The sequence below is a fragment of the Capsicum annuum genome, chromosome 5, assembly GCF_002878395.1.
Source record: "Capsicum annuum cultivar UCD-10X-F1 chromosome 5, UCD10Xv1.1, whole genome shotgun sequence".
In the NCBI taxonomy this organism is placed as follows: Eukaryota; Viridiplantae; Streptophyta; class Magnoliopsida; order Solanales; family Solanaceae; genus Capsicum; species Capsicum annuum.
In genome coordinates this window covers 76,154,895-76,171,663 of record NC_061115.1, presented here as the reverse complement: position 1 = coordinate 76,171,663, position 16,769 = coordinate 76,154,895, and positions in this window count along the sequence as shown.

Below are 16,769 nucleotides of genomic sequence, written 5' to 3'. Positions count from 1 at the left end.
TTAAAACCTAAACCAAAAAAAAAACTAATTTTATGTTGGTTTGATTTGGTTTATAATTTTAATAAGCAGACATGATTGATTTTGGTTTTTTTAATAAAAACGGAACTAACCCGACCTATGTACACCCTTAATGGTGGCAGACATGTTGATGCTACTGCCAGTTGTGATGCTGAGCATGTTAATTCTCAAAAAAAATATATATCTAAAAAAACACCTTTCACAGGTTCCTCTCACCATTACACTAGTCCCTCTCACCCTTACACCAGTCTCTCTCATCCCTCTTCACCCTCATGTTCTTATTTCAAATATGAAGAGTGCAAGGACAGCTAGGATAAACTCTTTGAAAAAGTAGAGACTGTCGCTAAAGCTGTTGAGGAATTAAAATCCAAGAGTGGTATCATACCATCAAAGAAGGTGAGGCAGCCATACACTCCTAAAGTGGCAATTGGGAGGAAGAAAAGAGAAATTAGCCAAGTACTCTCCAATCATAAATCTAAAAAATTATAACTTCTCCCTCTCCAAAAGCTGTTGAAGTTCAGGGGCCATTCAAGAAGGTAGACGTATACGCAAAACTTGGCGTCAAAGAGAAGAGGGATCTATGACGGGCCAATCAAGGTGCGCAAGACTACCCAATCCATACCTTTTCCACCCATGACTTCAGAAGTATGACAGATATGCGTATGTAGTATGTGGACAAGGTAAGTTTACTTTTTCTAACCTAGCCTTCTAATCTACTTGTCATTCACTGCAACATATGTGTATTATGGTGCAACTTGTGGTGGTTCTATTGCAACATATTACCCATTTCCTGTGTAAGTTATGTTAGATGGGTAATCTGTGAACAAATTCAGAGAATCCTCTACAATAGATGGACCATGCGTTGCATCTTTCACTATGTTTTCCTTCTTTATAATTACTAAACTATTTAAAAATTAACTTCTTATATCACAGTATGTTGAACAAATTCTCTGCCTCATGAGAGGAAAGCAATTAGTGTACCCATAAGCTTATGATGTTATCGATAGGATAATGGACCTCGACTTCTATAGGAATCTCAAGAATAGGTACGATTATCTTAGTAAGCTAGCATCAACTCCCGGTGGTGAGAGATTTCATTCATTACTTTTTGGGTTCCAATGGGATAAAGAAATAATTAAATATGTTAGAGGGGAGAGGCCAAATCTACACGGCAAGAGCTGGACCGAGGCAAAGAAGATTCTTGGAGTCATGAATATGGATGACATACATTATTAGGCTACTGAGATACTTCTCGAGGAGGAAAAAATTAAGGTTTATGATTGCAACTTACCTGCCTTGGACGAGGTTGATTTTTTTTACGTATATGCCGCCACTGTTAGAGTTGTTCCCCATCTTGTTGAGGCAGAGTAAACTGATGAATCATTTTCCAATAGAAGTGTTGATGAAGTAGCCATGGGATTTTGAAGGTCGAAACAAAGACATGGACCTTCCAAAAAATAAAACTGTTGCTGCATGCAGGTCGCACGCTCTGGCAATCATTGAATGTTTGCTGACCGACATAGAAATGGCCGAGCCAATGATCTTTCTATGCGACAACACTGCGGCAAACATACAAAAGGACTGGACTTATGAGGTACTAACTGGACGCTTGGAGCCTGTATATAAATAAGAGTCTGTGAAATAATAATTTTTTTATTTCAAGTCACTTCACTTTACATACTTTACATTACATATATGTAGTGGCAATTTTTTTTGTCTGATGAAAGTTTAATTTTTTACAATGCAACAGATTGTCCATCTGTTGTAAAATATATTTTATCTATTCTGACAGATAGTTTATCTGTTGTAATAGGTTGGTCATCTATTGCATTATGCTAATATTTCTATGTAAGTCTTACTTATTGCAACAGTGGGAAGACTTGTTTGATAATTTCCAACAGATGACCTACATGTTACAACATATGTCTAAATCTGTTTGATATTTTTCAACAATTACGCTTGAATATCCATGTACTCAATAACACCAAACCAGTATCAAATACAAATACACCACCATGAAAAATTCAGCAATTAGTTTTGAATATCCATGTGCCCAACAACACCAAATCAGTATCAATAATTCCAACAATGTAGTATCTTCTTGCTGATTTTGTTTCTCTTCAAAAGCCTTGACTTTTTTCAATAAACCCCAGATTACACGACTTGCTTATGAAGGGTGTCGTTCTTCATACCAATCAAAGAAATCACATCCACCCTGTTGACACCCAATTTTGGCTCTCCATACTTAAAATTAATGCATTTAGGCTCCTTGATCGTTAAATGACATAATATGCAATTTTTTTACATATTTTTTGCAATTGTTAATAAATTGTTGATAATCATTATTATTTTAGAATTTTTACATATTTATTATGATATTTTAATTTTACATAATTTATTGATAATTATGTTTAATTTGATAAATTTTTATCAGTTTATTATTATTTTAATATTTTTACACAGTCATTTGCATACATACACAACACAATACTGTAAATTTTACTGCACAGTATAATTTTAATTATTTATAGAATAATATATTTTTTCAAGATAATTATATTTTTTGTTTGTTGTTTATATTTTTTCTATAATTATACATCGGTATTTATATTTTTGTATATTATTTAATACAACCTGCAAATGTGAATCGATTTAATTAGTTTAATACACAAAGTAATAAATCAATCAAGTCAACATCTCATCACTAAAAGATATTTGACTTTATTTTATCTACTACCCACAATTTAAGTAATATGTTGGGAAAATGTAGATTTAACATTTATTTATTTTATTATTATTTTTCTTTTTTAAATACACAACACAAAACACACACATTAACACGAAAATCAGATCTAATAACTATTTTCTTTAATCTCTCTCTCAATATCTTTTTTTCTCTCTCCCTCAAAGTCATTGTCGGCCAGCCACCTTGGCCGAAGAAAATCCAGCCACCACCCCAAAAAAGCCGCTGCTACCAGCCCCCAAAACCACCACCAAACCTCCGACGAACACCATTACCCCCACAACCAGGGCTCCTTTCCTTCTCTTCCTTTTTACTGCTGCACCTTGTTGTATTTGGTAACCGGCGGGTGATCTTCCTTTTTCTTTCTATTTTGCAACCAAATTTAGTCGTGTTTTTCATGGTTTAAATGGTGCTCTGGCAACACCATGGAAGCAACTCTTAAAAGACCCATTTTGCTCTGTTTTAACAAATCTGAATGAAAAATACCATTTTTGATGTCCTCCCTTTGCTTATGTTTATATATATGTTGTATCTATATGTTTCTAACCTAGTTGTCATTGTTTTGACGACCAATGGGTCATTGTTGAATATTTTTTCTAGTGACCCACATGTTACTTTACTTTCGTTGATAATCATTATTGGTTGTTCTTGTTCTGCTGCAATTTGTTGCATAGAAATGATTTTGGAAGAACTTTTGTCAGTTTGTTCACTGATGGCTCTCTAATTTTTGTGGTTCATATGGCTTGTTACCTTGGTGTCGTTTCTTTGGGACTGATTTTATTCTTTTTACTGCTTTATCAGTTAGTTAAATTGATAACAAATAAAATATACTATATATTGGCCAATGAAATTATCTTTTCGTCGGATATTTGGGGCCACCCCATTACAAAAGATGGATTTTATTTTATCAAAGTTATTATTTTATATTAAGGGCCGACACTTGGCCAATGAAATTATCTCTCCGTCTGGATATTTCATGCCACCCCATTACAAAGAGATGGACTTTATTTTATCAAAGTTATTATTTTATATAATGGGCCAACACTTGGCCGATGAAGAAATTTATCGTTGATTTTCGAGGCCTGAACAAATAAAAAGGTGGATATTACGTATAAAAATACGTAATAAAATAAATATATTCGGGCAATGACAAAAACTTTATTACAACGCACAAGGTTTTATGATTCGTATCTTGGCAAGGGGATTTAGGACGGCTAATAAATTGAGCAACCATTTTGTGGACATGGCGTACCTAAAATTTGATCCGAGCCCACTTTTTAATAAAAATTATATTTTCAAATATGTATATGCACACATACCTTTACAATTTATTTTGACATTATTTATTCGTTACTAACATTTTTATTATAAGTGTTCTACAGGTTATTGCGACTCTTCGTCAGGAATAGCATTTAAAGAAGACTTTAAATTTTGCGTTGTATTTTTATGTTCTTATACTTGTACAATTAATTATAGTAAAATCTTTATTTTTGGGGTGTGGGCGGGATATTTTTTATTCACGCAACTCTCATCACGCGTTAGGAAAATTTAGGCCATTAATATTTATATTAAAATTGATTTAAATAGTTAATCAAATAATTCATACTTTTTACACTAAAGAATATTACGTAATCTTCTTTCTTTAAAACAAGTTTTTCTTTATTAGATCTTTTATTTTCATACATGTTTTTTATATACTTTCATTTATCTTAATACACTTCTTATACGCATAATTTTATGATAAAATATGTAGTTTACACATTCCTTACATATAAATTGTTTATAACATTTTAATACATGTTTTATATTTGTATTTATAAATATTAATTTTTTTCTTCATCATTTAATAAACCTAAGTCTGACCCAAACCACATTTGTGGATTCTGAAGGATGCCTAACCCCTTTCCTTCGAAATAACTTGAACCCTTACCTAGGTTCTAATTTAGTTCGCAGATTAAAACACAAGTCATACATATTAATAAATAAATAGGTTTTCTATTTTTTCTTAAAAATTAGGTGGCGACTCTGTATAAATCAATTCATTTTGAGTCCATAATGTTGTGGTCGTTTTGACCTTAGGTAAAATAGGGTATGATAGTTTGGCAACTCTACTGGGGAGTCAAGATTCTAACCAATACAGACTTAGGTAATTATTTACGTTTTTTATACATTGTTATTTATATCATACTAATTGTCTTGATTTATCTTGTTTATGTGGCATAAATTGTTTAGTTGTTATTATTTTGTATAAATTATTTATTTGTTTATTGCTTTATATAAATTGGCATTTCATTCATATTTCCTCCATTTTGGGATACTGACACCCACACACATTGTACACGTGGATTGTACATTGTACTTTTCCAAAATTCTTTTAGATCACCTTATTTTAGAGAGTTGGTGCATACGTGGGGTAAGCAGGAGTTTTACTATCGTGGGACCACGTACTTTCTAATATAGGAAATTCAAATTCCTGTCTACCCACTCTTAGTCGGCATAGTATAGAGCTAAAATAATGCATTTTAGGTACATGCATATTAGTCAATTTTATCCAAATGTCCAAAGGGTTACGACCCGAGTGAAACATTCATATTCTCTGTACATATTTGAAAGATGATTGTGCTTATATATTAGTTGCTTGCTTTAAGTTGGTTATGCTTTAGTAGGGAAGGTGTAATCTAACCTTTGTTTTATAGAGTGGGTTAGTTAAAAGATGCACTTTTCAAATATCGCCGATAGCTATGTATAGGTTTGAACTATGTTTTGACCTGATTCTTGTCCTGACAAGATACGTAGGAAACCCTACATTAGGGTTCGGTCTCTTAACTATTTTAGAATAATTTCTTTGGTATTAAAATTGGGGCAATTTTCTGAAATAGTTCAACACACTCTTGAAATTCTTCAAGAGTGCAAATCAATAGCTCCTTAAATCCAAATCCTAATTATATTAGCGCCCCGGGCCTACCTCTAGACCGTCACTCAACTTTGATTTGAGAATACCTAGCTTCTTCTTTCAAACGCCGTAAACCATTAATTTTATGGCGTATCGATCCTCACTTTCAAAATCAAGAATTCAATATTTTTTCAATCATAACAATTCTGCCAACTGCAGTGAAATAATGTTATTTTCTTCATTGTCTGAGTTTTCCAATCTTATCAGCATACTGAAGTTGTGTCAAAGCCTTCCCCATGCTTGACATCTATTTTCTTGATCATTTGATCAGAATAATTTTGATGTTAAAAGCAGTTCTTTTCTGATTGTCTTTCATATTATTTTCAAGGATGACCATCATTTTTTTTACAATCATGCATTGTACATATAAATTCACAAATTTGCCTAAACTACACAGACCTGATTCTTGTTTTCACAAGATACATAGGCAACACTTATTGGGTTCGGTCTCATTCTTTTAGAAAAATAATAAATTTTTACTTGGTTGGTACCAATACAGTTAAGAGTTTGCATGAGAAAGAACAAACTTGTATGATATTAAGGATTGATTTCATGGTAAACCATAGATTCTCTTGGTACCTTTTATCACACCTGAATAACGCCTGAAAATTCTCTTGCATACATCTAAAACAAGAACTAAACCAACCTCATCATTTCATTTGCATTATATGGTTAGCTTTAGTTTAATTCATTGCATTATTGATCTAGAACTTTGGCTTAATGTCTGTTGAGGCAAAATTCTAAGTTACACTTGATTTAGGAAAGGATTGTAGGCCTTCTTTGGACCGATTGAGCTTTTTACAGCCTACCAAATGACATTAACCCCTAGCATTCCCTTCTTTGAGCCTAAAAACTTTTCTTTGGGCAACCATAGTTGCGCCTATACCTTTTTGAGTGCTTATATGCACTATTCCTCTCTTAGCCCTACCTCCTTGAGTGCACTAAATACGTATAAATTATGGATGAAATTCAAGATCAAAGACGTAAAATGCAAAGACTATGTTATTCAGATGAACAAAAATTGAAAAAAAAACAACTTCAAAAGGAGCAAAACCCCACAAAAAAGGAGAAAAGAAAAAAAAGAACAAAAAGTATATAATTTCTTGAAAAAGGGGGAAAACTCCAACACAAAATTCAAAAAAAAGTCAACACGAATACAAAACAAGGGACAACGAAGCGCAACAAAGAAGATCACGCATCAAAGCACAACAAATATTGAAAGCACAAATTCAGTGTAATGCTCATTGAGGGATTAGTCACTTTCATCCCAAATATCATTCTACTCGTCCCTAAGCCTACATTACAAGCCGATAGCAAGTCCTACGAGATCCTATACCAAGTGTTCTCACATTAGTGGATACTTACATAAAGGTAAAGCCTATGGTATCACAATTGCATGCATTGATTTCTTTCTGAATGTGAGTGCATTTCTTGATACGTCCCAAAATTCAAAAGAAAATTACTCAAATATGTGCGAAATGAGATATTCTTACTTAAATATGTGCGAAATTGGACTTTCTTTCTGGAGAGGGAACTTGAAACTTAAGAATAGGTATAGTTTGAAACCTTTGTTTGAAGTAAGGCGAACAAATCTCACCGATACTTAGGTATGTTTGAGGTATCACTCTATTCTGAAATCATAATCTGGCCCGCGTTCAAAGCAATGCAAGGTAAGATATAGGCCAATATCCTGTGACAGCAGTCAAATATGTGCATAGCAAAACCTAGCTGCAGATGATATTCATCCAAATCCTAGCCTCTGCTGTGAAATCATTCAGGGAGATCCTTCTTTTGGTGGCAGCTCGGGAGACCTCTCTACCATGGCATAGTATGCTGGCCATCCAGGTCCCTGGGTCAAAACTCTTTGCCAGGAACTCAATCTTTTCTATGTCTGGGAGCACATATAAGTTGTTGATCTGCTCTGCTCCAAAATGCAACTCAATTCCCCAAATCTTCATCATTGGATTTGAGTGGAAAACTATGCTAAGATTTCCATAGAACTCACTTACCCAGTGCTCATTGGCAATACAGGGGTTTGGGGCAAAGGATATCCACCCGATAGTAGCAAGCCTGTTGAAAAATTTTGGAAACTTCTCCGTCACCTTGTCCATGCAGATACCTCTTTCTAGGAGTAGTTTGGTCTTTGAGAGGTCACTGTAGTAGAGGCTATGACATTCCGAATCCATGAAACAGACTTGGTCATAATTTTCTATTCTGAGGCTGAGTTCCTGTAAGCAATATAACTAACACGACCCAACCCGGGGCCTTGTCGTAACAGGCATCCCAAGTCCGACCGGGATCGAAGTCCACCCCCGTTACCCAACCCAACCTTCAACCGCCTGCCTTGAGTTGGCTGAATTTTGAACATATAACAAGATAGTGTAACTATCCAGATTAAAGACTCTGGGATAGTTCTATTACCAATACTGACCCAATCGAGTCCGACCGTCCCATACAAACCGTATAACTATACCAAGCGAAAACAAAACATAGATCTAACCATAACCAAATAAGTTCCAAAACATAATATGATTAATCCCATAATGAAATATGATGGAACAGTGAGAAATTATGTTCAATGATGTCAGCCCCAATACCAATGCCAATATTAAGGCTGACACCACTACTGATCCCGCCCATACCAACCTATAGTAGTACTACAAAGCCTCTAACAAAAAGAATACCAATATTTAATTGGGACATGCCCCGAACCATAGCCAAAACCAATATCCATAAATAAGTCAAAGTATGAAATAACATCTATAAAATAGAGCCTTCCAGGAAGATACGCCCAAATTACAACTCTCGTTAGAAAGTGCAAGCGGTCGCTGTCAAATATAGAACCCAACTGGGTTGGGTGTCGAATCCCACAGGGAATACTATAATCACTAAGTATTACGATTATTATTAGACTATTGATCGAAGGTTCCAAGGTAAGGGGGTTTCAATTTAGATGCACAATAATATTATCAGTATAACGATGAGATGATATGTGTAATAATATTTGATCACAGAGAATGACAAGTTAGGGTTATGTCCACCTTGTAGCTTCTACTTCTCTATTAACTATGAGTAATACGGATTTTATACATTCATGCACTTATAGAGAGACATATTCTAATTCTAAATCCAAGTGTTTTTCAACCATCAAAGATTTATTCACCTTAGTTTTCTCGAATCCAAAGTGTACAACCAATTGTACGAACTATCCAAGAAGTTAATCCTGCTAAGGCATTAACGTGTAAAATAGAGGTTAGAAACCCTATTTTCTTGTCACACTCTCTTTTCTAAATAGTAACTTTTCTATCGAACAAATTATTGCTATACTGGCGCATTCCCTATGTTTACAACCATGAGAATTCAATCAAAATGAAGAGAGTAATGATATAAGTGGATTAACACATCATAAATTCAAAAACCCATAGCAATAGAGAGTATACTACAAGGTTTCCATAACCCTAACAAATAAACTTAGCTACTCATGAATAAAACGAAAATCAAAATAGACATATTCATCATACCAAAACTTAGAACGATCTTGGTGATAAAGATGAATAGTGAAAATAAGAGAGAAAAGCGTTTCTCTCTCTCCGTCCTCAAGCTAAGCCGCTTTCTCTTGTTTTTCAAATTAATACAGAATGTGAATAATCCCTAAAAATTCAGCAATAATGCTTTTAATAACATCCTTCTCTAATAAATTGCTACTGCATCCTTAACTATTTAAAAATATTGAGTTTGCCCAGAAAAAGTTCTCATACATCACATTCAGTCCAAAAGCTGCTTTCCTTTTTATGTGAAGTTTTTCCTTTGCTGTCCACAGGTCCCCAGAATGTTGTAATCTTTCTCATTAGTACCTGAAAAGCATGCTAATCACATAGGTCAGCTCACTTAACTAAAAATAGACTAAAAGTGCAAGAATTATGTATTTTATTCTCAAAACTTAGCTAAAACATGGGTAAGTTAGGGTGCTTAGACGTATAAATACGCCCAACATCACTACCCCACACTTAAAGCTTTGTTCGTCCTTGAACAAAATAGTACGTCCATGCGAATACCTAACTAAACTTCACAAGAGCAATACAAAATTTTCAACAAGACATACACGACAATTATTAACAAAGAGTAGATTTTTTGATCATTACTAGAAACAACTCACCCTCCAGCATAGACTCATTAAGTTGGTTAATTCGTATACACAAGTTAAGCCAAAAAAAAATCATATAAAACTACCCAACAATCATCAACCATGTGCGCTCACACAAAATGTTACCCATAATCACTCATAGTTTTGCATTTTTCAGAAATATGGGTATAAGAACTTGCTTGCTCTCACTCTCACAAAGAATTCTTAGATTACAACTGATGACTATATGCTTGCCCTTAGTGTAATGCTCCACTAATATCAGAATGCTAAGGTTAAGATCAAATAGGTCTTTACGGGTTGTAAAGTAGGCTAAAGGGACGGGTAGGACTATTTTGGCCAGAAATGGTGACTATGTTCCCTAAGCGCTTTAATACACTACCTTATGCCATTTACACTAACTTTTAACAACCACTCTACCTTCCTCTCATCTACCAACACCCCTTCACCCATTTTGTTACTCAATCAAAAACACTATGATGGGAATATACAACTCTTTTATTATTATTTTTATTATTATTATTATTATTATTTTTATTTTTTATTTTTTTATTTTTTTTATTTTTTAAGCATCCCTATGATAGCCACCCTCGATCACAATACTTTCATGTACCAATAACTAAACTTTGGGGCATCACTTTCACCATTTTTCTCTTATTTTGCCACACTCTTTACTCAACTTGATTCTACAATTTAAAGCGCTTAGGAGCTTTTGGATCAAATTATGGTCTTTTAAAAAAAAAATGGATTAGGCTACATATGGGGTTGCCAAAGAAAATAGCTAAAGGCTCAATGGGTGTTCACTAGGATAATGTACAAAGATAGGTAAAAAGAAGATAAAAAATCAAGGCTGCCAAAGAAATGCCTAAATCATCTCCTAAACTCACAATCTTTATTTCGCTTCACACACACGCTAGGCAAGTTCTAGCATCAGCCGCAACAAAGAATATACAATAACCTTACACACACATGGCACATGGTCAACTTAATTGGGAGCATTATAGATTCTTGACCCAACAGATAAATGAATTAAACCACAAACAATTATCACAGAATGAGTCACAACTTAGAGCCTAAATGTTTCAATAGTAGTGATTCAGCATAAACTCCTGTTATAATGTCATGCCGTCTATAAGAATAATTTCATGCAAAAATCTGACTAATTACAACTAGCTAACTACGATTAAATCAAAAAGACTATAGAATAAATGCAGGCAATCAGTACGCAATACAGCAGACAAGGCAATCCAGGCGTACACGTACTTATACCCGCACCCCACACTAAGAAGGAACACACTGCCCTCAGTGTAAATAAATAAGCAAACACCTGGTTAGTCAGACTCCTCCTCTACATCCGAGGTCATATCCCCTGCGTCAGAATCATCATCAGAGTCTTCATCATCAGAGTTGTCCTCCACATCAGAGTCTAGCAGTCGGTGATCATCGTCTGTCGGCACATCATCATCTAGAGGTTCTTTAAAATTTACCCCCACTCCACACATGGCCCGAGCATGCTCATTAAGCGGGTAGTCATAGTCCAACTGTCGAACCTCTGCATCAGTCAGCACACGGCCCCCATTCATCATAGTAAACCTAGTCATGCCATACAGATGGCAAAAAAAACTCTCATCTCGAGCATGTATCTCAGCAGTGGTAAGGTTGATTCCTTGACTAGTTTTTGGATCTTTGATTTTTGTGAGATCTACCTTCTTTGGGTTTTGTGGCAACTTATGGTCTGTTGGCTCCTCCTCAATGTGCTCTTTCCTTAAAATTGTAGTCAATAAGTTGCCGAAACTGAAATAGGACCTTTTGTGCACCCTTGCTTTTCGCATCGACGTTCGTATAACTGCACCAATGTTGACGGGAACATTCGTCATTAGAGCATATACCAAGCAGACTCGATCACGCGTGACCTTAGTGTATTGTGTCCCAAGAATCAAGCAGGAATTGACTATTCTTAACTATATGCGAGCTTCTCTGTTCAAACAAGCATATGGGTAAGTATTGTGACGACCATTATCTTTATGATGAGTCCACCGGGTCATGGACCTTGATCCACACAACGTATATCTGATGGCTCTGTAGGGAGGTATGTTTTAGAGCTCCTTGAGTGGTGATTGATCCACACTTGGAGTACCCAGGAAGGAGTTGAAGAAATCAACGTTCAATTGCAAGACTTGCCCCCAAATCTTTACTTCATTTCCCGTAGTCCTTGGGGACCAGTTGGCATAAAACTCTCGAGTCAAATCAAGATTACATTCGCCCTTGTCTCGAAAGATAAATTCAAGATTTAGTGCCATAACTTTGCCAAAATGCGAGGGTAGTTCTTTGCTAAACTTTCCTTCTGCATCGACTCCACATGTACATATTTCTTCACTTTATTGTTTCTATACCATTCCTTCCCTTCCTCCTCCAGAACCCATTTGATCCAAAAAGTGCGTCGAGGCACTTGAAGAGAGGAGGAATCAGCCTGGTCCTTTCTTGACCTTTTTGTGAGCTGGATGCTTTCTCATTTTCCTGTCATCCTTTCGGAGCCATGGTACCTGAGATCATAATAGGGTCATGTTAGTCTCATTTCGTAAAATTCACTATAATCGAAAAAGAAAATAATGATGGCACCACCCAGCACTTAATTTGTTTGCACAAACTAATTGAGTGAGTGATGTCGATTACTCAGACTTCATCAACATACATTTAGATGGTATGTGCCAAAAATATTATTAGTGCAGTCACACTTTCAACCCTTCACTTTACATAACAATTTCTCAGATTGATATAGAGAAGCAGCACACAATGGTCCTGTAATCTTGACTATCATTTCCAACTTTATTTCATTGGAGCAATGCAATCTTTGAACAAGACTACCACATAGAAATCTTATCATGTTATAGCATAGAAACAATTACACAATCTTATGCTTTTGTTTAACCATGATCATTACATCGATGAACGAGTCACTCACATAGTCAAGCTTACAACTCCCAAAATTATGCATTAAACTTCAAAATTTCAACTCCATAATAATAAAAAATTATGACAGTGAATACCAATCAATACATACCGAAGTAAAATCAAGATTACCTACGAGAATCCTTTCACTCAATGAGATGCATTTTTCAAAAATCATAACAAGCTAACCATACTCTTATCACCAAGCACTACTATAAAATCTAGTTAACCATTATAAGCGTAGCACTGAAACAACTACGAAACATGAAAGAACAACTTACTTGGTGATAAATTCATGATGAATCGGGAAGGTGAGCCTGCAGGATTAGATAAGAAAAAAGAAGGGCTTGGAGAGGGCAAGAAAGTTGGGCGGCGCTTAGGTTTAAGAAAAATTTAGTGGGGTTTTAGTGTAGAGGATATATTTAAAAGATGAGACATGGGTCGGGTTGATCCATTCACAAATGAGTTATTAGGCAAAATTAACGTTGATAGGCGGCCCCTATAGAATCGCCTAAGCATAAGTAGGCGGCGCCTAACCTATCGCCTATGTTGGCATAGGCGGCGCCTAACCTATCGCCTATGTTGGCATAGGCGGCGCCTAACCTATCGTCTATGTGAGACAGTGAGTATAGGCGATGGCATAGACAGCGCCTAATCTATCGCCCATGTTGGCATAGGCGGCGCCTAACCTATCGCCTATGTGAAGCAGTGAGCATAGGCGATGGCATAGGTGGCGCCTAACCTATCTCCCATGTTAGCATAGGTGGCGCCTAACCTATCACCTATGTGAGGCAGTGAGCATAGGCGATGGCATAGGCGGTGCCTAACCTATCGCCTATGTTGGCATAGGCGGCGCCTAACCTATCGCCTATGTGAGGCAGTGAGCATAGGCAATTGGAAAAGCGGCGCACTCTTGGTCGAAAAGGTCCATACCGCGGGGGCTTCGCCCCCGCACCCCCATCGAGGTTAGTAATGGGCTTCAGGATTGGGCCTATCAGCCCAATCCCTACACTACCACCACAAACCTCATTAAAAGTCACAAAATAGAGTAGCACTACGAAACTTTTTGGGTCAAATCTACATAATTTGAGGCGCGACTCTAATGGAAATCATACTTGAGCCTTACACATTTGACCACTCCCACTTACCTGTATTGTTCCATTATTCCTAGACTTACCACCATTGACATGACTCACTTCCAAATTAAAATTGGGACTAATCTCCTTCTTTGTACTTCATGCACCTACACTTAATCAAAAACAACAAAAATGATTAGAAGGATGGGTTGCCTCCCACCAAGCACCTTAGTTTTGGTCGTGGCTCGACTCTTCTTTTTGAATTTTTATTTACCAAAAACAAAATCCTAGTAAAATAATGGGTTGCCTCCCATGTAGCGCTTGATTTATTTTTGCGGCATAACATAGTTATCTCGATTACTCAGACCTCATCAAGATATATGGTGGCTATACATTTTATCAAGTCGGTTGGACCGATATATAGCTTCACTCTTTGGCCATTCACCTTAAAGACACTACCATCATCGTTTTCTAACTCCACTACTCCAGATGAGTAAACTTGGCTGATTCTGAATGGACCAGACCATTTAGACTTCAAATTACCTGGAAACAGCTTCAGTCTGGAGTTGAAAAGGAGTACCAAATCGCCTTTCTAAAAGTTTCGTTGGATAATCCTCCGATCATAGTACTTTTTCATCCTTTTCTTGTAAAGATCTGCTCTATCATATGCATTTAGATGGAATTCATCCTTCTCATTCAGCTGCCTCATTCTCATATTTATAGCATCATCCCAGTTCAGGTTAAGCTGCTTCAGTGCCCACATTGCTTTATGTTCTAGCTCAATTGGCAAGTGACAAGCCTTTCCATAAAATAGTTGGTATGGTGACATGCCAATTGGTGTCTTAAATGCGGTTCTATATGCCCATAAGGCATCATCCAGCTTCCTGGACCAATCTTTCCTGCTGGCATTCATAGTCTTAGCAAGGATCAGCTTGATTTCCCAGTTTGAAACCTCTACCTGCCCACTAGTTTATGGGTGGTACGGTGTAGCTACCTTATGTTGCTTAACCCCATACTTTGCTAATACGGCTCTGAACAGCTTGTTGCAGAAATGTGATCCTCCATCGCTTATGATGGTATGGGGTACCCCAAATCGAGAGAAGATATTTCTCTTTAAGAATGCCACAACACTCTTACCTTCATTATCAGCTAGAGCGACTGCTTTGACCCATTTGGATACGTAATCCACAGCAACTAAGATATATTTCATCCTAAATGAGCTCACGAATTGGCCTATGAAGTCAATACCCCAGACATCAAATAACTCTACTTCAAGCATTTTGGACATGGGCATCTCATGGTGCTTTGAGATAGAACCTTGCCGCTGACACTGATCACATCTTCATACAAAATTGTAGGCATCCTTGAATAATGAAGGCCAATGGTAGCCACTTTGCAGTACTTTCTTGGCCGTCCGTTCACCTGCATGGTGACCTCCAACTTGGGAAGCATGGCTTGCTTCCAGTATGCTAGGCACCTCTACATCTGGGATGCACCGCCTAATAATACCATCAGCACATCATCAAAAATGATAAGGCTCATCCCAGAAGTAATGTTTCACATCATGCATGAACTTTTTCTTTTGATGAAAGGAGATATTCTCAGGAATCACTTTGCTTACCACGTAGTTAGCAAAATCTGCATACCACGGTAAGTTTTCCACCATAGTTGCTAAAATCTCTTCGTCGGGGAATGCATCATCAATATCAAGGTCGGTCTGCACTGTGTGCTCACTCTCAAGTCTAGATAGATGATCAGCTACTTGGTTTTCACAACCTTTTCTATCCTTTACCTCAAAATCGAATTCTTGAAGCAGTAGCACCCACCTAATTAGCCTTGGCTTGGCATCCTTCTTTGCCATTAGATATCTTAGAGTTGCATGATCTGTATGAACCACTACCTTGGTTCCCAACAAGTAAGCACGAAACTTTTCGAAAGCATAAACAACCGTAAGAAGCTTTTGTTCAATGACGGTATAGTTCTTCTGTGCTCCATTCAAGGCCTTGCTCGCATAGTAGATTGGATGAAATAGCTTTTCTCTTTTCTGACCAAGTACAGCACCCAAGGCTACACCACTTGCATCACACATAATTTCAAAAGGTAGAGACCAATCGGGTGCTACAATAATAGGGGCTTCAACTAGCTTTCCTTTGAGGCATTCAAATGCCTTCAAGCAATCTTCACCAAAGTAAACCTTTGCCTTCTTCTCCAAAAGTTTGCATAATGGTTTTGTAATCTTGGTGAAGTCTTTAATAAACCTCCAATAAAAACCAGCATGACCGAGAAAACTATGAACCCCCTTCATAAAAATTGGAGGTGGTAGTCTCTCGATAACTTCAATCTTGGCTCGATCAACTTCAATTCCTTTTTCAGAGATTTTATGCCCGAGAACAATGCCTTCCTTAACCATAAAATGGTACTTCTCCCAATTTAGCACTAGATTGAATTCCACACATCACTGCAAAGCCATACTCAGATTTACCAAGCATGACTCAAATGACTCACCTATAATCGAAAAGTCATCCATAAATACCTCCAAGGTGTCTTCAACCATATCAGAGAAAATGGACATCATACACCACTAAAAAGTGGCAGGTGCATTACATAGCCCAAATGGCATTCGTTTGAATGCAAAAGTACCATATGGGCATGTAAAAGTGGTCTTCTCCTGATCTTCAAGAGCAATGCAAATCTGATTATATTCGGAATAACCATCCAAGAAATAGAACCATCCCTTTCCTGCCAATCGATCAAGCATTTGATCCATGAATGGCATTGAGAAGTGGTCCTTTAACATCCATGAGTTTAGCTTCCGATAATCCATACACACCCTCCACCCTGTGACAGGCCTGAGTGGAATTAGCTCATTCTTCTCGTTCGCTACTACTG